This window comes from Ailuropoda melanoleuca, chromosome 7 (assembly GCF_002007445.2).
Source record: "Ailuropoda melanoleuca isolate Jingjing chromosome 7, ASM200744v2, whole genome shotgun sequence".
Classification (NCBI taxonomy): domain Eukaryota; kingdom Metazoa; phylum Chordata; class Mammalia; order Carnivora; family Ursidae; genus Ailuropoda; species Ailuropoda melanoleuca.
Window position 1 is genome coordinate 110,922,089 of NC_048224.1, and position 27,294 is coordinate 110,949,382.

Below are 27,294 nucleotides of genomic sequence, written 5' to 3' on the forward strand. Positions count from 1 at the left end.
GGTGGGGGATTAGCTCATTTAGGACAATCACTTAGGGGGGTGCCTGGATGGCTCAGTGGGTTAAGCATCTGCCTTCAGCTCAGGTTATGATCTCAGGGTCCTGGGATCCAGACTGAGCCCCATATGGGGCTCTCTGCTCAGCGGGGAGTCTGCTTCTCCCTCTCTGTCTGCCCCTCCCTCTGCTCACTCTCTCTCTCTCAAATAAACACATAAAATCTTTAAAAAAAAAAAAAAAAGGATAATCACTTAGATACAGAACAAGAAAAAGAAACCTGAACTGTCTTTATTCCATGCCTAAGACTGAGTATGGGGAGATTAAAGGAATTCTCAGTTTATGTGCTCTGGTTAATTCTACAAATACAAATTTAACTTCACCAAGAAAAGTTGTGAAGCATGTTCCCTGGTAGGAACAGAGCAGCTCAGGTCATACGGTAGCACAGTGTGAGTTTCCAGAGGTCTCTATTTCAACATCAACAAAATAGAACCCATCCTAAAGTTACCTTTAAGCTTGGCAAAAAAATGAACTCAGGGGATAACTATTAAAACTTAAAATAGAAAAAAAATACACTTGACACATATTTATTTCATTAGTTTAGAAAGCTATTTACAAATCATTAAAAGCTGTGACACCTCTAACTTAAAAGAAAATGGCAGAAGAAAAAAATGACATTGGTTCTAGCTGGGCTAGTAGACAGGTACTACGACAAAATTATAAAATGTTAAGTTCATGCCATAGAAAAATGCCAGTCACTGCAGCCTCCCCAGTACCACCCACTGATTTCCTTGGACAGGCACCCATTTCCATATATCATTTCAAAGAAGTTGTACTTAGCATGTAAGTTCTAATATCAAACCGAAAATAAAAACTCATGCATGTAAAAGCAAAAGGTAAAGTTCTCTTGGTCCCACTTCCTTTCATGAGTAAATGATAGTGACACTGGAAGGTCAATTTCATTTTAAAAGTTCCACCTTGGTCCGATGAAAGTCCATTACCTAAAAATGACAAGCTAAATGGCATTGCTTTGAGGCCCCATGGCTAGATCTGAAGAATGACCCTTCACGGTTTTGGTTAAAAGCTTCTCAACAAATAGCCTATGAGCATTTTTCTGATTAGTACTCATACACTAAGTTTATAAAACTCAGAAATAGACTCTTAGGTTGGGGAGGAAAGAGCTTGAGAAAACTATGCTTGACTTGTTGGCATTTAATTTCTTCCACAAAATAAAATTCTACTCGTTTTGCTCGTTCATACGTCAAACTTTCTAGCATCCTAAAGTTCTCTACCATATATAACATCCAACTGAGAACACAGAAGACTAACTGGTAACCCACCTCCTCTGATAAGGCAGAGAGTCAGTGTCTGCATCCACCCATTCACCACCACTAACACAGCGTCACCATCCACTAACTTACCACAGAGAGCATGAAACTTTGTCAACAACTCTGGGAGAACCAGAAGATTCTTGGCAGGAAATTAATTTTTAGCTAAACTATTTTTTTTAATATTTGTCTTCCTATGCAGGTTCCTCTTTTAAACTGTGGTTGGGTTTGTTATTTTTTTGATAATCAGTTTTTATTCATCCTTGTACATAGGAATTGAGACCTTTAATTGAAACTACAAAAATCTTTTAAGAAAATAAAAATAAGTAATTGTGGAGGGCTCATACGCCCTAACAAATCAGTCAACTTTTGATATTGATGTTTGAAATGAGTTTCAGTTTTAAAATTATAAGCAAAAATTGTGCAAAATAATGAGAAAAAAGAGAAAAGACACACATACACACACAAAACTTTTTGTTTCATTCTTCTAAATCCCAAAGTGACTCAGATGCTAATGGTCAGTCTACTTTTGGGTAGCATAAAAGCATGCCAATACTTTTCTTTTCCCTCCCTGATACTTTTCCCGCCCTGAAATTTGGCGGGGGTATCTTTTCTATTAGCTTCAAAACTGGAGCAAAAAAAAAAAACGGACCACATGAAAATATATCTTTTTCACAGAACAAAATACACTAAAGAAAAAGTTAACATGTGTGTGCTATAGGAAAAAAGAAATCATACCTCTTTACTTCATGATTCAGAGATTCATTCAATGTTTTTAAATTTTTCCATAAAAGATTATTCTCTCACTTTAAAATGAGAGAGCTGAGCATAAGCAAAACTGGAGTTATTCCATGTTTCATTCTCTGAAATAAATACATTAACATAAAGCTACTTTTCAGCTTGACACAGGAACAGTTAAACTATCTCAGACAAGCATTCTATAACCTCTCTGTCTTAATTTGACAACTTAATCTCCACGACTGGCTCTGGAACACTTGCTGACCAAAATATTTTATGAACTATTCCTCGTATTATTCAAAAAAAATAATAAAACATATCACACTGAGTCATTTTTCTTTTTAGAACACCAGGGTAAATCTTGCAAAGATTCAATTGAACAGCACGGTCCCTCTGGAGATTAATTTAGCAAAGATGCTATGACCGGGAAAATCTTTTTCTGGTGAGATATGTAAGAAAAGATACAAAGCCATAAGTATTCATTTGTCCTTTTCCTCCCTGTGGTGACAATATAAAAAGGGTTTATCTACCTTTATTCTTGATTGCGGCATAAATTTAAGATAACCTGTTCCCTTGTAGACAATCCACTTGTGGATGCTTTGGCCCGGATACCTGGATTCCTGCAAGTTTGGGCTCTCAGAAGAAATTCTTCATGCTCGGAGAAAATGTGTCATAAAATAATGTATGCATGGAAAGTGTGAAAATGAGTCAGCATTTTTTCCTTTAAAATTGGTCATTCCAGAGGAAGACAAAGCATTAAAAATTTGCCCTACATATCAAAGGTTTTCTTTCAGCAACATATTTTGAGATTTTAGACTGAATCACAGTAGATAATGATTAGAGTTTAAATCAAGGGGACTATAAAGCATTAACAAAACGCTGACAGCCAAGGAAGAGAGGGGACTAGAAAAATGTCAGCAAAACTACTCACAAACACGTTCTTTACTTGTAGGAAAGCTTCGAATACAATGTCATACTAATTAATTTCGTTGGTTAAAATGACAGTTTCTCTACATGTCAGGGTAGAAATAATCAAACAGCTTTGCCTTTCCACGTTTTCCTTGTTGCCGAGAGAGTATCAATTTATCCTTTTAGCCGCGGAACAAGATTAGATTTTCAACCAAAATGTGACTAGCAGAACCATAATACTTGAAAAGCAAGGTATCATATTCACTTTGAAAATATGCTCTTCGACATTTGCCAGATTCTTAGCTTATTTTTGTTCTTGCCTCAACAAAGCCCTTAATCTTGCCTAATTTCCTTCAACAAAACCAGTGAAACCGTTATCTCGAACAGCAAGACTTTTTCTTCCTAAATATGAACCTTTGGCGTCAACTCTTAGCCACAACGTGCGCTCCTGTGCCTGGCTGCAAATCTATGGTCAGCAGGGTAGACTTATTCTACTGCAACATTGCTTGCCCTTTCCCCAAGTTCGGAGCAAAAAGATCTCTATGAGCCAAGTTGCCAAAAAGGCTTAGGATAAAGTGCAAATGCTGACGATTTTTATAGAACTGTCTCTTCTTTCTTTAAACGAGAAATAAACTTATAATTTGAATACAAAAATTAGAGAAGTTTTTTTTTTAATGTACTTTTTACCCAAATTTTGAACGAAATAGTGCTGGAATAAGACCTGTAAATTTAATTTGTTTAACAAGATAAAATCTGAAAAATATTTTTTTAAGATTTTTTTATTTATTGGGGGGAGGGGCAGAGGGAGCGAGAGAGAGAGAGAGAGAGAGAGAGAGAGAGAATCTCCAGCAGACTCCCCACTGAACATGGACCTCTACAGGGGGCTTGACAGGGGGCTTGATCCCACAAACCCAAGATCACGACCTGAGCAGAAATCAAGAGTTGGTCACTTAACTGACTAGCCACCCAGGCGCCCCTGAAAAGTATTTTTAATACAACTAGTTTATATTTCCCAGGTTATTTCCTCTCATTTTTCCACCCTCCTCTTTGTCAGTTTTCTACTTTCCCTCTTTTTTTCCCATTTTCCCCTATCCTTTGTGCAGGGAAGTTTCCACGGTTCAAACTTCTTTAAATTTCTTTTCTCTCTGCACTTGATATTTCATAGTAGAAGCACGTTTGTATATCACTTTCTGTATTTTGCAACAGTTAGGACATTTAATTCTCATAAGCATCTTATGATAAAGTCCTAAAAGGTACTATGACCTTCCATTCTACACCTACCAGAAATCACACACCTATTAAGTGGTAACAGAGACACCCTCGAGAATCTTCCGATTGTCTTCACCCCCTCCAAGGAGACCACACGAGCAGGAACATCTCTCTTTTCATCAATGTGACCTCAGCAATTAGCACAGCATATATTATACATACATAATTATACATAAGCAATCATTGTAATATGCTCAATATAAGATTTTATTTATTTGTTTATTTATTTATTTGAGAGAGAGAGAGTGGACAAGAGAGAATACGGGCAGGGGTGGGGGGGTGAGTAGGGTCAGAGGGAGAGGCAGAAGCAGATTCCCTGCTGAGCAGGGAGCCCTACTCAGGGCTTGATACCAGGACCCTAAGATCATGACCTGAGCTGAAGACAGACGATTAACCAACTGAGGCACCCAGGCGCCCTTGTAATATGCTCAGTATATTAAATAAATCAATGAGTGAAAACTAGCTCTACTTCTTAGACATGTATCAGATCATAGACTTTTCAAAGTACTCTTTTAAATGTGAACTCCCCTGATGAACACATTTTATGAATTGGAAAGATCAACTACTTTGACCCCTAACGCTACTGATGAAGAAATTGTGGCTCAGAAAAACTGAAAAATTTATTCAGAAATAATAGTCATTAGCAGTTTCAAGCTTAGAGCCTAAAAAATATCAACCTGAGAAGAATTTGGAATCCCATATGAACCTGTGGGCTACCCTTTACTATAAGGCTGCAGTTAGATGAAGTGAGTTGTGGCTAATTATTTTCATCATTATGTGTAGTCCTAATACTGTATATGTATCTGTGTATGTACCAGTGCAAGCCTTTTGGGATATGAGGGAAAAAATCTTATATATTTTTACTAGCCGATTGCCTCTAAGCAGTGCATTGAATTAAGCCCAATTAATCAGTTCCTTTTAAATTTTAAAACACATAATTAAAAAAATCAAAGCTTTCTAACATTATTTAGCACAAGACCAGTCCCTATATCACTGTTCTGTATTAACACTCCTTTAAATAAAAAACATCCATGACCTGAAACATTCCTCACACATTACATGTATGTTCACACATGTGTGGTGCATGTACACTGTTTCTTGAAATTTTCATCACAATTCACCACCCTGCCCTTTGGCCCTCCAGATGGCCCACTGGTTCTGTTCAACATGAACTCAAGATTCCTCCTTCCTCATTGCCGGTGCCGGAGGGAGCTGTTTGGAGCAGCTGTCCCCCATCGTCAACGGCAGCAATGCACTGCTTGGACCTATACTCAATACAGTCTTCAGGCTCTTCCTCAGCCTACCTACTTCATGGCCATAACCAGTCCTCGACTGTCTATGCAGAAAGGGGATTATCTATGCAAAAATTTAAGTATCATCATCAAAAGGTTATTTGAAAGAACAAGAAGTATTTACCAGGCGAGACCTGTTGGTCTCAGTTTTCTGGTCTCAGAAGGCAGCAAATAGGCTTGTGGAAGAATTTGGTTATCAAGATAAAGTATATTCTTTATTAGTTATTTGTTCATTTATTCAATAATTTTAATAAAGAGTGTAGGATACCTAAGACCTCAATTAAGTAGCTGGGGACTAAATGGAATGGAGGGAGAAAGAATGAAATGCAAGTCACTATTCCAAGGAACTGAAATCAAGATTTCCCACTAATATATCTGTGATGTGCTCTGTGTTCTCCAGGCCATGTGCTTCTGTACCTGCTGGTCCCTAGCCTGCAGTAGCCCTCCACCCATATCCTTCCTTATACCACTCTCCACTCTCTCCTCCTAACTAACCAATGCTGATTCACCCTTCAAATCTGACATCCACTGTCGCCCCGTGGAAAACCTTCCCTAAACACACCTCCCAACCACAACAGCTGTCCCCCCTCATTGTGCCTTCCACTCTCATCTACCATCACATCAGATCTAACTTTACATTTAAAATATTTTATTTTGGGGCACATGGGTGGCTCAATCGGTTAAGCATCTGTCTTCAGCTCAGGTCATGATCCCAGAGTCCCAGATGGAGCCCCGCGTCAGGCTTCCTGCTTGGTGGGGAGTCTGCTTCTCCCTTTCCCTCTACTCCTCTCCTTGCTCATGCTCTCTCTCTCTCTCTCTCTAATAAATAAATAAAATCTTTAAAAGATAAATAATATTTTAATTATCTTTAAAATATATTTACTATACTGCATTATATAAGAAATCGTTTTAATCATATTTAATTATTTTATTTAATATATAGTATTACACATTTTAATTATTTATTCTCTGTCTCTCCAGAATCTAATACCATGCCAACCATTTAGGAGGTCCCCAACTAATGTTCCTGAATAAAGAAATGAATTAGTAAATGATAGATGTAGGACAAAATGATGTAAGCTCTTAGTGGTTAAAAATTCAAGTTTTGAGTCAGATTGCTGGGCTCAGATCCTTCTTCAACATTTACGAGCTGAAAGAAACTTGAGAAAAGGACAGAGATTAAAGTTGCCTCAAGCAAGAGGAGATTTTTAGTAAGGATTCTGTGATGGTTAATTTTATGCATCAGCTTGTAAGCTATGGTACCCAGTTAGTAGGTCAAACACCAATCAAGTTGTTGCTGTGAAGGTATTTTTTAGATGTGATTAACATATAAATCAGTAGACTCTGAGTAAAGCTGATTACCCTCCATAATGTGGGTGGGCCTCATCTAATCAGTTGAACCCTTTAAGAGAAAAGACGGAGGTTTCCAAAAGAGGAAGAAATTCTCCTCAAAACTGCAACATAGAAACAATGTCCAAGTTTCCAACCTGCTGCTGTATATGGAATTCAGACTCAAGACAGCAACCTCAACTCTTACCTGAATTTCAAGCCCTACAAATTTCAGATTTTCCAGTCCCCACAATCATGTGAACCAGTTCCTAAAAAATCAATCAATCTCTCCCCCCATGATACATACACACACCTCTCTATACAATATATATATGCATATATGTACAGATGTGTGTGTGTGTGTGTGTGTGTGTGTGTAATATTGGTTCAGTTTCTCTGGAAAACCCTTCCTAATACAGATCCATATTAGGGAACCCAGGAGAAGCCAACAGTCCTTCTTCACACAGAGAAGAAAAGATAGAATCAGACTCACAGAGACAGGACGATTCGGATGCCCAGTCCCCGAGGGCCTCAGCACCAGGTACTGGTACTTCTCGTCCTACGACTTTGCCATCAGTGTGGCTCCGTTGCTACTCCCTTGTCTCTGCTGTTCCCCAGCAGCCCGAGATGGACCCCTCATATGCTGATCTGCTACTCTGTTCCCTGGCTCTCATCTGCTGACTCACAGTTTCTGCCTTTCCGTCTTCCTCATCATTTCTGCCTCCTCCTGACCTTGGTCTGTCATGACCTCATAGCACCAACATAACTCCCTGGTTTTCTCCTAAGCAACTTGTGTTTCAGCTCCCATGGCTGGCTTCTTCCCTACCATTATGATTCACAGATCCCATTCCTGGCAGCGAGACTTGAGCTGGCACAACTCATCTTTTGGGGCCAGATCATGGTATAGGCCTCTAGACAGCCTGTGAATTGGCTGCTTTTGGAACAATGAACTACAACTGGGGACAAGTCATGTGATGCCACGCATGGCCATCTGAGACCATTTCTTCATGGACAACTATGACAAAGTTTCCCTTGGAAGGAGCTGCAAATATATGATGACATGTCTACAAAAGGGGACAAGGCATTGGCAGAGAAGGGAACAGCCACAGGCTGATGAGAGCAAGGCCTCTCTCCAACCCTTTTGGAGGGAGCAACCAGCCCATCAATGTCCACAGTACAGACCACTTCTGACCTGTGCTCCGTCACTGTCAGGAACAGAGAAGCCTGGGAAGTTCCATTCGTTATAATAATGAGAGGGACTGTCAGATAATGACAGTATTCAGTGTTGTTATGAATAATATAAACATAGTATTCACAGTGTTCACAGCACTGTCATGAGATCTATGCTTTTATTCTTACATTAGATTGGAGAACCTTCAGAAATTTTTTTATATTTGGGGGAGAAGTTGTTTGACCAGGAACAGTCCAAATTCTGGCATAATGTTCCTCTGCACCATAGACTAGCTGCCCCCTTTTGAATTCAGCTTTCTTTTATGAAGATTTATTTATTTATTTATTTTAGAAAGAGAAAGAGAGAGCACGAGGAGCAGGAGGGGCCCAGGGAGAGGGAGAGAGAGAATCTCAAGCAGATTCCCCACTGAATGCAGAGACAATGGCGGGGCTCGATCCCACAACCCTGAGATCATGACCTGAGCCAAAATCAAGAGTCAGATGCCCACAGACTGAGCCACCCAGGCGTCCCTTGAATTCAGCTTCTTGATGTTGTAGAAAATTGCAGCGAGACTTTTAAATGACCTCAGTGGGATTAATGTGGGCCCTTACAGACCACCCCTTGCTTGGGAAACATCGCTGGACTGAACTGTGGCAAGGGCCTCACTGAAGGGTCACCAGGCTGGTATGGAGCTGTACTATCCAACCCAGTAGCCTCTGGTTATACATGGCTGCACACATTTAAATAAATTTAAGTTGAGTTAAGTTAAAAATGTACTTCTCGGTCATATTAGCCAGTTTTCAAGTGCTTAGTAGCCACATATGGCAAAGGGCAATGACAGTGGACAGCACAGAACTAGGACATCTCTGTCATCACAAAAAGGTCTATTGAACAGTGCCTGAATGGCACGCTTGCTGTGATATTCAAAGTGAAAAGAAAGGGAACACAGTCTACTAGACCCTTCCTTACAGAAGGATGATCTTAAAATTTCTAGGAACGTACTTCTGACGAGGTTTCCAGGAAAAAGAACTGTTGGTACCTTGCCTTAGATACTTGAATTTTTTAAAGAAGCTGACCCATTTCCTAGAAAGTAAAATGAATACAATGTAAACTGTGGCCAAACACCAGAGCCTGAAACCACCCTTGCAGTCTCAAGCCCCAAGATATCGTAAGAAAGGTATGCCCAGATCCTGGTGCATAAATGAGGTGCCTAATTCAGCAAGGCCCTTATAGCAGGAATAAAAATCAGAAAATTAGTGTTTCTCCAGAGAAATCCTCTGTGAGTCTTTGGGAAAGACATCTGAAAGCTGGCTAAAACATACAGCTAAGATGAGGAATGGCAAGCCTGAGGGAAGAAAACCTGGAATTCAGTGAGCTTACAGGCCCTTCTCTTGAAGGCAGCCATGTTCTCACCTGGTACTGAGGATTCCTACCCAGGTGTTGGGAGCTGTGAGAAATTTAACCGCTTAAGCAGGACAAAGAAAAAAGGCCAGAAATAGTACAGGAAAGAGTTTAAAGTAGAGGGCTGGATAATTAACCAGAAGTTGGACAGCTTCTGAGCCTACAATTTCCAGCATTGACAGTTACAGGGCAGCTGACGTAGGATCCCACCAAGGTGAAGCAAGACAAGAGGATTGCTCTGCAATGACCTGCGGTCTTCACGTAATTCTTGTTGTTTATTCAACAGCATGATGAATCACCCCCCTTTACTCTTTTAACCTTCTCATCATGGGCAAACACCTACTTACATACAATTATAGCCTCTAGGAATATATAGTCTAATCTTTTTCATTGTAAAATTTATCAGTCAAGGTCTTTTAACCTGTTGGATTGGAAAGCGGGTGGCCAGAGCATAGTCTAGAATTTGTGTGTACACATATCCCAGTTTGCCTCAACGGCTCTGGTTTACGTTGCTGTTCATTCATAATTATTAATAGAGCCCCCTTTCACTTACAGAAGTCTTAATCTAGACGATAAATATATGGTTACCTACCCATAATGCTATTCTCTAAATGTGTTCCAAAATGCCAAGGGCAAAATGTGTTGTTTTCAGAGTCTGGTGGTTTTAGGGCCACTTTCCGTCTCAGCAAATGTCACCTTGGATGGAAGACATTACTTCACCAAGCTGGCATGGCTGACCATTTTCAAAACTATTTCATTCCGATGCCTCTCTGTACTTTTCAAATTCGATTTCAGTGTCAATTTTGCTTAGCACAGTCTTCTACCTGTCCTTCACTCTTCAAGATTTTTTCCCCTTTGGCTTTCTATTTTCTTACCTCTGCTGTCTGTTTTTCTACATTTACTGTAATATGTGTCTCCTATTTATGGTTCCCTTTCTTCCCACATTCAATTTGTCTGTCATGTTCTAAATGACTGTTTTGGGGTAAATGATAGCATTTCACAAACAACCACTGGTAGAATGTGCACCACTTGATAACCTTTTTATTCCACCTCAAATACATTATATTGAACTTAGTCTGACAGGTTAAAATTTTTAGTGCCTTTAAAAATATCCGAAAAGCTTCAGGCTGCTGGTAAATATTTACCAACTGGCTTTGGGGATGGGGAACCCTGATTTGTAGTGTTCGCTTATTTCTGTGGTGTAATATCCCACCATGGATGACTTCAAGCTACCAACATGACCTCAACCGATTTGTGAAAATTTAACAATTAGCCCTGATGAGCCAAGACGAGCTAGCCCCAGCAGGACACAGCAAAACCCAGAAATAAAAGTTCTAAAAAACAAAACACATAATAATTATTCTAATTATTTAAATTTTATATTTTATCACAAAAGGCAAATAAGCTTTTAGTGTAAAAAATATGGAAAATAAGCTTATATGCGAAGCTTATTAAATAATAAAATAAGTAGATATAGAAAATAAGCTTCTATATGAAAAAAATAACATCAAAGATTCTATCTGGTAACTAGAAATTTCAGTAGGGGCTACTTCCAGTACTAACTTGGCTCTATTCCACCAAAGATTATTTTCAAATCCTGAGAACATTATTATGCCAGGTTAGGACTCCAGGCTCCATGACTGCCACAGTAAAACAAATCCATGGGCCAGGAATCTTCCAAGCTCTGGATCTGAGCCTCAGGGCAGAAAGAGAAAAAGTCAGACACTATCAGAGCTATAGATCACTTTACTAGCTATCAAAAAATCCTTTGGTATTCAGCAAATTTAAAAGTTTGCCTTCTTTCTGTTCTGAGAGATTCCAGAAGACCTAAAGGTTATATTTGGGATCAGTGGTTTTTCCCAGATCTAAGCATTATTTTTATTTAAAGCCAATTTATAACTTTGTTTGGTCCTATGGCTTAATATATAATAGAAACTAAAGTAGCTTAGAGGTGGGGAAAGCCCTTTGAGAAATAAATACTTTAAGAACTACTCACAACCATCCTAATGATTTAATCAAACATCAGAGATTCTAACAGAATGCACTAACCAGAGACACTCAGTGAAGGGCAAAATGAGTATTTTCTAGGAAACATTTTGCGGCCAACACAACATTACCTCTGAACCTGAAATACTTGGCCTGAGGGGTAAGCAACTAAAGGCTGAAGATTTACTGACACCAAATGTACTAAGATACATGTCTTTGAGCACATCAGCCATTTATATTATTTGGATTTTTTTAAACCCATATGCCAAACTCCATAGATAGATTAAAAATAAAATAGACTCTACTTGTAGTCATAAATTGATGCATCATTTCTAGAAATAGTTCATATTGGTTGTTAGACACTACGATAAAAGCTCTGCACAAATTATTTTATTTAACCTATTAAGAACTCTAAGAAAGAAAGAGTATGATCTACATTTTACACATTAGGAAACTGAGACTTGGATCAGCAACTTACCCAAAGTTACACAGCTAGAAAATGGCAGGATCTGAGTTGGAACATAAGCGTGACCCAGAGCACCTGCATTTAACCGAAGGCTGCCTTGCCCAAAACTTTAAAGTCAGTTTATACTCTGACCACTCATCCCGCTGCTGCAAACCTAGCCCAAGATGCTATGTCACAGGCAGACACAAACATAGCAAAAGAATTGGAAACAATGTAGATGTTCAACAATGTTAAATGATCTATTCATACACTAGAGTATTTTTCAGTCAAAAGTTTGTATTCATCAAGGACATTTAATGAGATGAGAAACTCACGATATAATATCCAAAAAAAAACAGATCATAAAACCAAAAATACAGTATTTCACTGTGTAAAATAAACAGATATGTGGATGGGGGCTCCAGGGTGGCTGAGTCGGTCGCGTGGCTGACTCTTGATTTTGGCTGGGGTCATGATCTCAGGGTGGTGAGATGGAGCCCCCCAACCAGCTCCACGCTCAGTACAGGGTCTGCTTGAGATTCTTTCTCTCCTCTCCCTCTGCCCCTCCGCCTGCTTGTGCTCTCTCTCTCTTTCTCTCATATAAATAAATATATCTTTTTTTTTTTTTAATTTATTTATTTGACAGAGATAGAGACAGCTAGCGAGAGAGGGAACACAAGCAGGGGGAGTAGGAGAGGAAGAAGCAGGCTCATAGTAGAGGAGCCTGATGTGGGGCTCGATCCCGTAACGTCGGGATCACGCCCTGAGCCGAAGGCAGACGCTTAACCGCTGTGCCACCCAGGCGCCCCTAAATAAATATATCTTAAATATATATATATATATGGACTGGGGAAAGCTAAAAGAAAAACACGGTAATATCTCTGATTATCTCTTGGATTAGGATTTTTTTTTTTACTTTCCTTCTGCATCTTTCTATTTTTTGTGATGAAAAATATTTTTATAATGAGAAAAGAGTCATTTTTAAATTCAGCAAAGCCTATGTAGTGTTCTCATTTCCACATCTCATGGAGGAAATGTTGGAACTAAAAAGGGTCAAAGAAAAGTAACTAGAATGGTCAGGGGAATGGGTAATAAACTAATATTATCAGCTCTGGGAATTATTCAAAAAATTCTGAAATATACAGGCAGGAAATGTCCCAGCTGATTCAGCCCTGGCGGGGGAGCAGAATGGATAGAATCCCCCTTCAGGACCAAGACAGAGGCCCAGACTGGCCCCGGGAACTCCCATCTCCCTGAGAGCCAAGACCCTTGAACAAGTTGCCTGCCCTCACCACCTCCACTCCCTCATCCCCATTTACTCTTCAACTCACCATAACCTGGTCTGCACCCCCTAACTTCCTCCCCCACACCACAAAAATTGCTGTAACCACTGCCATCAACATTCTCTGTATTGTCAAATCCAACAGTCACATTCCATCCTTGACTTCGGCGAATGACCTCTCAGCTGCCATTGAGCCCACTCTTTCCTTGAGCATCTCTTTCTCTGAATCCCAACGCAGATACCCTGTTGCTTGGCTCCCCAGCAGTCATTGTCCTATGCTCAGGTGCCCGCACACCTACTTCCTTGCTACACAGTGCCAGCCGTGTTCAGGTACAGGACAGCAGGACACTCAAGGGGAGTAGGCCTCTCCCCCAGCCCCAGGAGCTGAACTGTGTTGGCCTAAACCAATCAAGGAAATCTCATTCCCCTTTGCTGTAATTGGCTTAGGAGTGGGTAGTAGCCAATGAGACCGGAGGATAAGCTCCTACTATGCACAATTCCTGTCTCTGAACGCAGTTTTTAATATTTGATATTGTGACAGCCTTTTTGTGACCACGAGAGGAAAGCCAGAAGAAAAAGCAAAAGCTAATATGGAGATTTGACATGGAAGAAATACTGTACTAATTAATCCAGGAACTACCTACCCCCAGACTATTACGTGAGATTATAAAAGCCTATTATTTAAGCCACTCTTAGGTGTTCAGTTCCTTGAAGCCAAAGATATCCTAGTCAACGCTGATACACTCTCCTTTCTGGCCTCACTTCTATATCCCATCTACTCTTCAGGGCCTCTCCTGAATTCTACCACACCTTGCCTGACAGTGTTCTGGAGAGTTTCACCTTTGGCCTCCTTGTTATTCCATTCACTTTCTCTTTGTGCTTTCTCTCTTCCACTTGGATGATTTCAACTATGCATATTTATTTATAGTTCACATAAATATTTACTGGAAGTCTACTATGAGCCAGATCCTGTTCCATTTTCTAATACTGATGAATAAGACCACTGAGGGACAAGAGAGAGGGGGAAGACAGGGGAGGCGAGAGGACTGAGAATCTTTTTATGAGGCTTTTTATGAGATTACTGTACAACATAGTGTCTATAGTTAACAAATCAGTATTGTAGATTTAAAAATTTGTGAAGAGGATAGGTCTCATACTAAGTGTTCTTACACACACACACACACACACAAAGTGAGGGCTGAGCAGAAGGAAAAAATTTTTGGAGGTAGTAGATATTTTATTACTTTGATTGTGGTGACGGTTTCACAGGTGTCTGCATATTTCCAAACTCATCAAGTTGTATACATTAAATACATTCAGGGATTGTTTTTTTGTTTTGATACATCAACTATACCTCAATAAAGCTGTTTTAAAAAAATAAAAATACAAAAGAAAGTTCTCTTTTATGAAATGTTCAAGTCTTTTGCCTCTTTTTCTATGGGATTATCTTTTTCATATTTCTTCTAAGAAGTTTTTTATTCTAGACACTACTTTTTCTATTCTCTAAGTCTGCCTAGTATGGATCGTTGTTTCTTAAAGATTTTATAAAACTTCTGGTGAATTTATCTGGACCTAAAATGTTCCCTATAAAAGGGCTTTTTATTTCTTCTGGAGTCAGTTTTGGGGTGTTATATTTTTCTACGAATTCATCTATATCTTCAAATGTATTAGCTTAAATTCTCTAAAATATAAACTAAAAATTGCCCTCTTTTCAGCTTTGGTTGCTCCCAATAAGTTTTTATACATAGTATTGTTATTTAGGTGTGATTCTAAATACCTTCTAATTTATATTACGATTTCTTCTTTGACCCATGGGCTACTTAGAACTTTCATTTTTAGTTTTCACATACACTGATTTTTTTCTTCTAGACATCTTTTTGTTAGTGATTTCTAACTGAACTGCATTTGTGGTTAGAAAACATGCTCTGTATGATTTTACTACCTTTGTTTAGACTTCCATTATGGTATAGGATATATCAATTTTTATAAACAACCCATCTGTTCTTAAAAAGAAATGCATTTTTAGTTCTTAGATGTCCTATATGTGACCATTAGATCAAATCTGCTAATAGATTGCTCAAAATTTTCTCTCTCTCTCTCTCTCTTTTTTTTTTAAGTAAGCTCTATACCCAATGTGGAGTTTAACTTAGGACCCTGAGATCATGAGTCACATGCTCAACCAACTCAGTCAGCCAGGCACCTCATCCTTGTTTTCTTATTAACTAGTCCCATTACTTACTAAGAAAGATGTGTTAAAATCTCCCAATATGACTATTGATTCTTTATTTCCCTTCACAGTTCTGTAGGTTTTGCCTTACATATTTTGAAACTGTGTTATTTGGAGCATCCAAATTTGTTACAACGTTGAAAGGAATTAAACATGTTACCTTTATCTCTAGTAATGATTTTGGCCTTAAAGTCTATTTTTTTATAAATTAATATAAGTGCATTAGCTTTCTTTTGGTGAGAATTTTCCTGATTTATCTCTTTCAATCCTTTAATCCAATCTTCCTTTATCACATCCATATCCATTGCCTTTTAAATGATTCCATACTATCACTGTAGTGTTCTAATTATAGTTTTGGCTTCCAAAATAAGATTATTCACTTCTCAAAAGAAACAAGAAACAGAACTGGTATTTCTGGAATTATGGTTTGTGGTTTTGAATATCATTGGTTTGCCATGGTAAACCCTGTTCTTTCTCTGAAGACCAGTTCTTGTTTTTACTGAGCTCATGGGCTCTGCTGGAAAAACATATGTGTGGGTAGATGCCAGAGCAGGGAGAGGGAAGATGTGGCCAGGAGAGGTGGTAGTGGGTATGCAATGCTAAGTGTAGGGTGGATGTGGCAAATCCAAATGCCTACGAGGGCCAAAGAGCCAATTTAAGCGATTACACAAGGCAGGAGGGAACTGTCCAGACGGGGGATCACTTGCTCTTCTAAAGGTAGCTATTTATCATCTATCAATCCTTACTCTGTTGGAATGTTGCCAGATCATTTTCAGAGCAACCTGAATCTAGGTTTGGGTGGGAAATCCACTGAGTTTGAAAAACTGGCAACTGATTCATTTTTTTTTTAATTCTACGCCAGTCAAATAAATCACATCTGTTACTTACATTTGCAAATCCTGGAAGAAACTGCACTCAGAGGAAGAGAACAACTGGAGAAGGCTTTTCTCCATCCCTGCTTACCCTCCTAATTGAGCTAGCCCACTACTTTTTATGAAGAGAAATTCCTCTTAAGGAATATAAACCTCATTCATGTCCTAGTTCTTGACAAATGGATTTTGAGATCTTTGGCCTAGTCAGCTACCACAAGCAGCATATGTTGGCCATCCCTAGAGATACAAAGGGGAAATGGTAAGAAGCAAGAGTGGGGCTCATGCATGAAGATGTATCAAAAAGTTGCTACCAAAACAAAATTTGGAACTTCTTCTGGGGTCCATGTTGGTAGACCTATGCCAACATCCAAATTTGAACTAATCTCACTAATCTCAGCCCAGGTTAGTCCAGTCTGAGAAAAAATAAGGAAAAAAGAGGGAAGGAAACGTTAAGATACATCCCCCAAAAAAGACATATATATGCAGGCATGTACACGTACAAAGTCCTTACAATTCTTCTGCTCATTTGTTATTGTTTCAAAATAATAAAATATTAGTGAAATATCTCCACAGAACCTTTAGAATCTATCCTGCCACCAAGAGGAGGTGCTCTGATGACTGGATGAACAGGGTGTTCTTTTCCAAAAGAAGAAGGAGGAGGAGGAGGAGGAGAGGACTGAGCCCCTACTACTTACAAATCACTTTTAGCTGTTTTTACATACACTATTTTCTGTAGTGTCAAAACAAAACTGCGGAGTACTTTCATTTTATAGTGAGAAAATTGAAGCACAAAGAAGATAAATGACTTACCAAGGTCACAGATTTAATAAGTGTTAGTTGCCAGGATTCAAAACTAGGTCTCTTGTATGGAAATCCTGGGTTTTTCACTCTATCACACCTTCTCTGGCTGACCATCAGATGAGAATCTCAGCTCCAGCAGCCCGGTTCTTAGATGGCCTTGACTTCTGACAAAGTGTGGGAGCTGGGATGTGCCAATGTCAAGAGTTCAAAACTGTGTGAAATCAGAAATGAACAGCAGGACTCAGCATGTAGCAAAGTCAGGGCTATTGGACAGTTGCAAGGAAACATGTCTGATATTTAAAACCCTGTGATTTCTCACCTTCCCCACAACCAAATCCCCTTTCCCTCTCCTCCACATGCAGACCTCACACCCACATTACTTCTCTGAACATAAAAGCCATTTTACCTCAAATTCAAAGAAACTACTTTTCTATTTCCCTTTTTTAAAACTCCTTCCACAACCCAATCAACTATTTAATTACTTTAGCTTAGCAAACTTCAACTTTACGTGAAAGTATTTCACTATCCACCTTCTTATATTTTTAGTATATTAAGATAGGTAGGTCAGTATGTACTGCCTCGGGTAAGGAGAACACACTCTCTATATAGATTAGAACATTTTCAATAATAAAAAATTCCTTCTGCTTTAATCTAGTGTCCATGAACAGAATTGTACTTACACCTGTTTAAAAATACTGATCATATAAAGTACATATCTGTAGCATGGCATTCGGACACAATTTTTTTTTAAAGATTTTATTTATTTATTTGACAGAGATAGAGACAGCCAACGAGAGGGGGCACACAAGCAGGGGGAGTGGGAGAGAAAGAAGCAGGCTCATAGGGGAGGAGCCTGATGTGGGGCTCGATCCCATAACGCCGGGATCACGCCCTGAGCCGAAGGCAGACGCTTAAACGCTGTGCCACCCAGGCGCCCCTTGGACACAATTTTTGACTGGTCATATGGTAATTATTGAATTCATTGTACAAGAAAATGGGGTGTTTTCTTTTAGACAGAAAATAAATAAACAACAGAGTGGATAATTAAATTAGTTCTCATTCTCTTCAATATGCACAATATAAATTTTCTCAGGGAATTGTGATAAAAGAGATTTCACTAGAAAAGAAAATCCATAATTCATATGCCATCTCTCTGGTTAATTCTCAGACTGACCCTTCAGAGCAAAGCCTATAATTGTTCTTCAGCATTTTCATTATCAAATGTTTATTTTACAAATAAAAACTATACATGTATAACCCACCTCCCAACATTGTGAAATTTAACTTATTCTTGGGCTTTGTTAGTGATCTGGGGGATTCATTCTGCAGTGAACAGCTTCTCCCCACTCATTCTGATCTCAGGCCCACCTTGCTCACAATTGTTTTCTATCTCTGAAAATTCATAAAGGCTGTAATAAAACATTTAGTAAAGACATTGTCTTATTTATCTCAATCAGTATCTACCACAGTTCCTTGGAATAAATTGTGGAAGGAACAGAGAGAACATATGAAAACTGTAAACAAGTAGGTACTTGCCCATGTAGGGGAGAAAAGAATTTAACGCTACCTTTCAACATTCTTCAGCTTGTCTAAGAATCACATTGAAAGGAGACAGAAAAATAGGGAAAAAATCAAACAAAGTCTAATAATATATATACCTCCTGTACACATGAAAGAGGCCAAGGAAAACTGAGTAACTAACTGAAATGGCTAAAGCCATCATCTTGAATATCACCTCCAGCTAAAGGCAAAAGAAGGTATTGGAGTTGGGGAGAGAGATATGGAAGCTTACCAGGAAAAGCACAGTAAAGAAAGGTAAGGTTGTTATGCAAATTTAAGCCCCTGTCTTCTCTGTTGATAAATTTCTAATGACTTAAGAGTGTCCCCTTCTTCCTGATACTGGGGAAGAAACTTACAAATGGAGATTTCTCTTTCACATGTAAATGTCTCTTACTACCAGTTAACTTCTACTGGGTTTTCAGAGTTTCTCTTGCCTCTGCAGTTTCTTAAAAATAACCAGCTCAGAACAGTCAATATGCCAAAGAGGCATATCTTGGGGTAGCAAAATTTACTCCTTTACACCACAAACAAAATTAAGCTTTAAATATAGATTTCCTGTACAAATGACTCACACCTATTTTGAAAAGTTCTCCCATTTCCATCAGGAAGGTACTTGGGAAAACAGAATCATGTACATTTAATTGAAAATTTACTTTATAATTTTGCTATAAAATTATAAGTTTTCAAAAAAATACTTGCTTATTGATATATTTTCACAAACACACACACATATAACATGTATTGCAATTCTTTGCAAAAAGAAACCATTCAGTTTCCCAACTTACGTCCTATCCCCTGCAAGAAGCAGCTATTGTCGTATGAGAGAGTCAACGATTACAAAAAGAATTATGTTTCTCTGGTTTTTAATAGAAAAAAATTATGAAGTGCTTTTATGAGGAGCATTTTTAAAATCTCTAGCAGTTTGTTTCATCCATTTCTGGGAACTTTAGCTAAAACCAAAAATCCCTTAACCTTTTCTTGAAACATTTCACTGGGCATCACAACTTATATAGAAATAGGTCCCCCAAGGGCCCACATTATCCTCAGTGACACCTATGCTACAGTGTCGCATAACTCCTGAGCCAGCCCAGTGAATCATAGCCAAATAACAGCAGAGGAAGTAAAGGTGAACTCTGAGAATAGTCGAGTGGAATTCCAATTCTATGGTATCTTATACAACACTATTCTATACTAATAAAATACAGTGGATCTATCTATCTCATAGAAACTGGAATGGGAAGTAAAACAATAAAATGATAAATGTTCAATATATGGCAGGGAATGTTCTCTTTCCTGGAACATTGAGTCTTCTAGGTTACTTGTTCACAAATGCTTTGTCCCATGTCTGGGGATTTCTTCAGGAGATCATTTGCCTAAACAGAAAGGACTCAGTAGAATAAATGGGTCATAAATGAGACACCAAATGAAAAATATCAAGTAAATTAATAATTTGTTTCCAGAAAAGAAACTCACTGACTTGGATATACTAGAATAAATACAAGATCCATGGGATAGACTCTCACAGACCATATTAGTTTCCTAAAACTGCCATAACAAATTACCACAGACGTGGTGGCTTAAAACAAAGCCAGATGTCCAAAATTAGTTTCACTGGGCTGAAATTAAGGTGTTGGCAGGACCACGTTCCCTCCAGAAGCTCTAGGAGAACATCCTGGCCTTGTCTCTTCCAGCTTCCGGTGGCCGCACCAGCTCTCAACTTGTGGCCACATCACTCCAACTTCGGCCTTGGTGGTTGCATGGTTTACTCCTCCTCTGTCTGTGTTCAAATCTCCCTCTGCCTCTCTCTTATAAGGACATTCATAATGGCATTTAGGGACCTCTGGCATAACCCAAGATAATTTCATCTCAAAATGCTTAACTCAATCAACATCTGTAAAGACACCTTTTTCACAAGTACAGTTTCCAGAAATTAAGACGGAGATATCTCTGAGGGGAGGTGAGGAGGCATTTTCAGTTTACGGAACAGATCAAGACCACAGTTCAAGAATTTAACTGTAAGTAAAGAAAATGATGGGGGAAAAAAAAAACAAAAATGTGAGTTTTCCAAGCCTCACACAGTGTCTTTCTCAAGTCCTGACTGTGTAATGTCTGCCGTTTGGAGAGTCGTTCAGGGGTCTCAGTCACAGTGATGTTTATAGATTAATAGGTCATCTGCCTTCAGGCAATCCTCAACCAACTGAGAAGCCGATTTCTCTGCCATTTATGTAATAATAAAGATACGTGTGATGTGAGGGAGCGATATTCTTACCTGATCCTGAAGTAGGACAGAACATGTTCTCTGATTATCAGTGCCTTCCAACAAAGCGTTTCAGCTTAAAAGTTGCCTGGAGACCAACAGTTTTTTTGCCCACAGAATATTGTCACTGACACAGTTACAAATAGGGAGGCAGAGTTTACTTCCAAAATGTCAGGTGAGGTGCTGGGAAAATGTCAGGCCAGCTTTGGTCGCGGGTGCTTACCTTTCAGCTGCTAATGTATGTAAATGATCCCATCCAGGGGCCGAGCTGTTGTGTGTGGAAATGTGCTGATGAAACTAAATTGGGATTCTAGAGAATGCAAATCAAATTGTAGGCAAAATTACTGAAACACACCAGCCCTCCTTTGAAGCACTGTAGACCAACCCAAGAAAAATGACTAATGGGTAATAATACACAGTCCTGACAGGAATCATAAGCTAGGAAGGAAGTTGCATGTAAAATAATAATAAAGAATATTAAATTGCCACCAGGCCCTACCAGAGACAAATGAAAACGAAGCAGATTCCAACCACCAGTCACTTACTCAATCCCTTTGAAAATGTCCCAGGAATCAGCAGACAAAGAACGCTTTCATGCATATTCCCTTTCTGCTAAAAAGGAATGTTTTCTCAGGAATGTTTCCACACTGGAAAGGGCAGATAGGGGATGCCCCTCTAAAAAGGAGGCATCCTTCTGGCCAGTTCATCATCCTTTCCTGGGCACTGACGTGAGGTAACAGGCTGCTTTTATCAGCTACCTGTAGAGAAAATTGTGCACGTTCCCCAAGATAGCCACAGTTTGATGGCTTTTCATTTCTTCTCTTAAAATGTCATACCTCTCTTTCTTATATATATAAAATATGAACTAATTGTTAATTGCCCATAAAACCTTGTATTATTTTTACTCCTAAGTGATTCTTTCTCTTCAGAAGGCAATTTGAGGTCTTTCTGGAAGTTGAAATGCAAAGCTCAGTCACTGGTCACTAGCAAGCAGTGAGCTGCTGCCTGCCTAGTTCGGCCTCCCTAACCAGCAAACTGCAAGCGAAACCCAGCCTCAAGCCCCGGGCACTACGTCAGCCAGGAGCAGCCCACACATATCCCTGCAAAGGAGAGGCAGCCCCTAATCTCACATGGCAGCTGATTTCAGCCTTGTTCTAATCACCCTATTTATTCCTCCTTGACTTTATTGACCTATGGGGACAGCGGTTCTCAAAACTAGCTGCACAGGAGAGACATACAGGAAATGTCTATAAACATAACTGAAGTCTCAAACCTTCCCCCAAACAAGCATTGAATTGGTGTGAGGTGGGGCCCCAGCATCAGTATTTTTTTAATTCCCTAAGTGACTCTAACGTGCAAGCAGGTTTGAGAACTCTTGTTCTACTTGCTGGTTTCTATTACTTTGGACCAGTTGTGTCTTCCCAGTCTCTCTTCCACATTCACCTACCCAGGCCCACCATATTTATCCATTTTTTTTCTAGGGCCATTTAAACTTAATTTTGCTGCCTAAAGCTATGGTACTATCTTGCCCTTCTCCAGACTTGATACATTGCCTGCCAAGACTCTGTTCGATTCTTTTCCAGATTCTGGTTTCTCGTGGCTTGCTCCAATGGGACACCCACCAAGACCACCAAAATACCTTGGCAAGGGTCTGCCTACCCACCGGCCATTTCCCTCCTTCACTTTAGCCCATCCCAAATCTGACAAGTCACATAACCCTTTCCTCTTGGAGCTCCGTAAGTTACATTCAAGGTCTTGGGCCACATTGAACCAAACACCTTACCATGGCTATACCCTAGCCTACATATGCATTCAGAATAACCACCGTGTAGGGACAATAACTCTTCGTTGTGGGAGGCTATCCTGTATATTAATAAGATGTTTAATAGCGTCCCTGGTCTCTGCTCACCAGATGCCAGAAGCACCCTTCCCCCATCTTGCACCAACCAAAAACGTCTCCAGACATGGCCCAATGATCCTGGGGTGGGGGAAAAACTACGCCATCCCCCGCCCCACTGAGAACCACTGATCCATCTGTATGCGTCATCTCCCAAACTGCTTCAGTCAAGTTGGTTCCTCTGCCATCTGGTATAGACATTCTTCCCAGTATTCATTTTCACCCAAGTTTACAATCCATTATTCTGAAGCCTCTTCTTCCTTCTGAGTTGACAACCTTCAGCTTTGATTCACTTCCCAAATGATGCCAACCCCAAAGCAGCTAAGACAGATTCTCACATCCTCTGGTCATCCTTAACCCTCCTGTTGCAGACGCCCATTGGGAAAATTCTGCCGAACATATTCCAGTATAGAGTTCCAATCCATGCAGTTATTTTGAAATCTCCTTAGAATCACTACTGTGATTTTCCATTACATAGCTTTTTTGCACAAAGACGGGCCTTCTGCTGAGGCGCCTGAGTGGCTCAGTAGGTTAAGCATCGGACTTCAGCTCAAGTCATGATCTCAAGGTCCCAGAGTCCAGCTGTGTCAGGGTCCCCACTCAGCAGGGAGTATGCTTCTCCCTTTACCCCTGTCCATCCCCCTCCCCCTGCTCATTCTCTTCCTCTCTCTCTCCTCAAATAAATAAATGAATAATCTATTTAAAAAAAAAGAAGATTGGCCTTAAGCTATTAGCCTTGCAAACACTAAATGAATTTATGTAACAATGTTAACAGAACTAGACCAGGACCTTTCTTTTTCTTTTCTTTTTTTCTTTTAGGTCTTATTTTTAAGTAATCTCTACATCTAACGTGGGGGTCAAACTTACAACCCTGAGATCAAGAGTTGCACGTTCTACCTACTGAGCCAGCCAGACACCCCAGATCAGGACCTTTCTTAACATTAGAAATGCTAAGTTGATTCCTGACTCTAAACACTCTTACCCTCCTGAGCAATTATTTATTCCTGCCTTCCACTTGTGGAATGGGAATTGTAATGTTCTTGCAAAGCCCTTTGAAATTCCAAATGGGGTGGAATTTCATTTCAATTCGAGTATCAACTTTTAATTATTTGAGCTAATGGAGAGGGACAAAGCACCAAAAATAGAATATTCATACAATACAAATTAAAGCTCATACTGACACAAACATGTATTCTCAAACTTTAAGAAATTAAAAGGTTACCTAACGTGATTAGGCTGATTTTATTGCGTGATTCAGAACTCTTCCTACTGAAGAACTGAAAATATGTTTGAGCATTACGTTACTGGCTTAAGACCATCAGAAGAGCAACTTTCCATAGTTCTTCATTGTAGTTAGAGGTGATTTCAATGTCAATGTTGTTTTGGTAGCTTTATATAAGGATTTTTACTCTCTTCATAATTTTCTGTTTTTTTCATGTTATCTTCATTAAACGCATATGATTTTTGTGATAAAATATGCATACAGAAAATGTACCATTTAACCATATTTTTTAAAGATTTATTCATTCATTTGAGAGAGAGAGAGTGTGTGTGTGCGCATGCAGGTACAAGGAGGGGGGGCAGAGGGAGAGAATCCCCTAGCTGACTCACCACTGAGCACAGAGCCCCAGGAGCCCAATCCCACAACCCATGAGATCATGACCTGAGCAGAAACCAAGAGTCCAAGGCTCAACCAACCCAGCCACCCAGGCGCCCCCAATTTCACCATTTCTAAATATCCAGTTCTGTGGCATTAACTGCATTCACATTGCTGTGCAGCCCTCACCACCACCTGTCTCCAGAACTTTTTTATTTTCTCCAACATCCAAATATTTTAACAGATAGCCCCTTCCTTCTGTCTACTAATAATCTGTTAAATATAATTTCAAGTTAATTTCTGGTAGCTCTTATTACAATAAAGGTAAGTCTACCTACAGGATTTATATAGGTTTATTATTTGACATTCCTATATAAAAAGAGAATTCTTGTCTTTGCATAGTTATGCTTCATACATTCCTGCTACCCAATGCCTGACTAACCCTGTCCTCTCACCATTTCCCTTTCAACACTCCAGGGGAAATTAACATGCGCAAGAGCTTCCCGTTGCTTCCAACAGTGCATAGAGTACAGGGTTGTTGACTAGACAACTATGGTTTTGTAATTGCAAAATTAGAAAGTTATTTTTAACAAACATATTTCATTTTGCTTAAAAAATATTATGGACATTGCTTATAGGATACTAAAACAAAAGTATGCTCATTTAGGGTTTTTTGTTTGTTTTTCTTTTTAGGGTGTATGTGTGTGTGTTTTAAGCCTTTGGCTTTTCGACTAAACCATTTTTGGTTTAACAGATGCAAAGTGTTAATTACTAAGGAAGACTGAGGTTCCATAAAGCTTTATTACTAAAGTTTATTTTAGCTTCCCACAGCCCTAGCTTTATTAATAAAGTTTACTTTAGATTCCCACAGCCCTAGCTTTATTAATAAAGTTTACTTTAGATTCCCGTAGCCCTAGCTTTATTAATAACGTTTATTTTAGCTATACTTCTCTTATAAAGGCTATGGCAACTTCTTTGGAACATAACATACTACCCCACTATCACGAAACTCCAAACTTTGGATTGAGGAAAAATTTCTACATTGATTTTTATACTAGAACTGCAGACTCTCATTTTCTGAGAGACAAAAGACTGAAGTGGATGGCATTGGTAATCACTAAGCATTCTCCAAGATCCATGTCTTTCACAGAACCACTAACAATCATCCTCATCGCACTGTAGCCCTTGCTATAAAATTTCGATAAGGAAACTGCATATCACAATTACAAAGGGAATTTTCCATAGTTTCTCACTACAGCGTGTGGCAATTCTAGCTTCAACATTTTTAAAGAAATGACTTCCTTCTCTCTGCTCTTTCTTAGTTAATGCTCATTTGTTTAATTTGCTGTAACTAAGTGAGTTAATACCGTCCTCTTAACCAGAAGTTGCTGGCAGATTTATCACTTATGTCATAGAGTGGATCAAAGACAAATGTCAAAGGATTCAAGCCCCAAAGACTCTCTTCATCTGTTAGATCCAGAAACTAAAACGAAGCATTGATTTTCTTACTTAACCCCAAATTGACTCAAACCTAGAATTAAACTATATGGTGATAATAACATGAAACTTGTTTTGCGAATTCTCCTAAGATAACGGGAGAAGGAAACTCTACATTCCAGAGGACAAATACAACAACAATATAAGAAAGCTTCACTGTGCTCTGTCATAGTTCGGGCTGCTGTAACAAAAGTACCTAGACTGGGGGGGGGGGCTTAAATAACAAACATTTATTTCTCACAGTTCTGGAGGCGGGGACGTCCAAGATCAAGGCGCTGGCAGATTTAGTGTCTGATGAAAGGCCACTTTCTGGTTCATAGACAACCACCTTCCCGTTGTGTCCTCACACGGCAGAAAAGGCAAGGTTGCTCTCTGGCAACGAGGGCAATGAGGGCAATGATCCCATTCTTGAGGATCCCACCCTCATGAACTAGTCACCTCCCAAAGGCCCCACCTCTGAATACCATCACATCGGGGGTCAGGATTTCAACATATGAATTTTGGGGGGACACAAACATCCAGGCCATAGCGTTGTTGCTGCTTCTTACTTATATTTTAAAAGTAATACTCCCAGATCAAGCAGGCAAAACTTTGACTTAATAGCAATGGCTCTGACATGAGCTCATGTAAAGTACTTAATGCCTGGAACACACGTGGTTCTGAGCAGAATTGTAAGGTCACAGCATCACGGCACAGATCATTTATTTTTTTTTAAGTCCTTGCAACTGTCATTTAAAAAACCCACAGCCCTCACCAGAGGAACGTTTGGAACAGTATACTCCAGTGTTCCAGGGAGGTCAGATTTCTTTCCTATAATTCTTAAGAGTCACCTCTTGAAACTTTCCAGTTAAGATTTTCAAAACTTTGTAGTAAATAATAGCCCTGGAGGAAAGCCTATTAACATGGCGCTCGGTGAACTTGACTTCCACCATAAAATGGAAACACTGTCAAGATTTGGGGTTTTGGAGCAGCTGCCATCTAATAACTATTCAGAAAAAATACCCACATTAGTTTAGGTCCTTCTGTAATCTCTGTGACTTTCAAGTCAGATAGAAGGATAGTCATTTCTATTTATCTATTTATGAAACTACAGTTATAATTTCTCAAAAAATACATATGTATAAAGATTATTGATTCTTAGTAGTGTTACCAAAAAAAAGTAAAGGGCAAATTTTAAGATCGTTTTTTTATCTCCCTAATGCCTAAAAAAGAATGAATTAACATGAGCATTCATTCATTTATTCAACAAACTTTTACTGATGACCTATTATGGGCTAGGTACTGTGTTCACCCCTGAGGCAAATATAAAGAAATAAATGTCCCCCCACACGCCCCATAAATGGGTAAATCACTGTCAAGGCTGAGTGAAGATTAAAACCACACCGATAAAGTAGAAGCAAGCAGCACAAGTCACCAGGGCGCCTACCTCCCCGTCAATGTCCTT

The 27,294-nt window shown here is 39.2% G+C and overlaps 1 long non-coding RNA gene across 1 annotated transcript in view; it reads right to left on the bottom strand.

Moving 5' to 3' along the window:
- Window positions 1-17,404, bottom strand: part of LOC117803107 — a 66,031-nt gene extending 48,627 nt beyond the window's left edge. The window contains exon 1 of the long non-coding RNA XR_004626767.1: window positions 17,052-17,404. This is a non-coding gene — a long non-coding RNA (uncharacterized LOC117803107). The remainder of the gene's footprint in view (window positions 1-17,051) is intronic.
- Window positions 17,405-27,294: the final 9,890 nt, after the last annotated feature.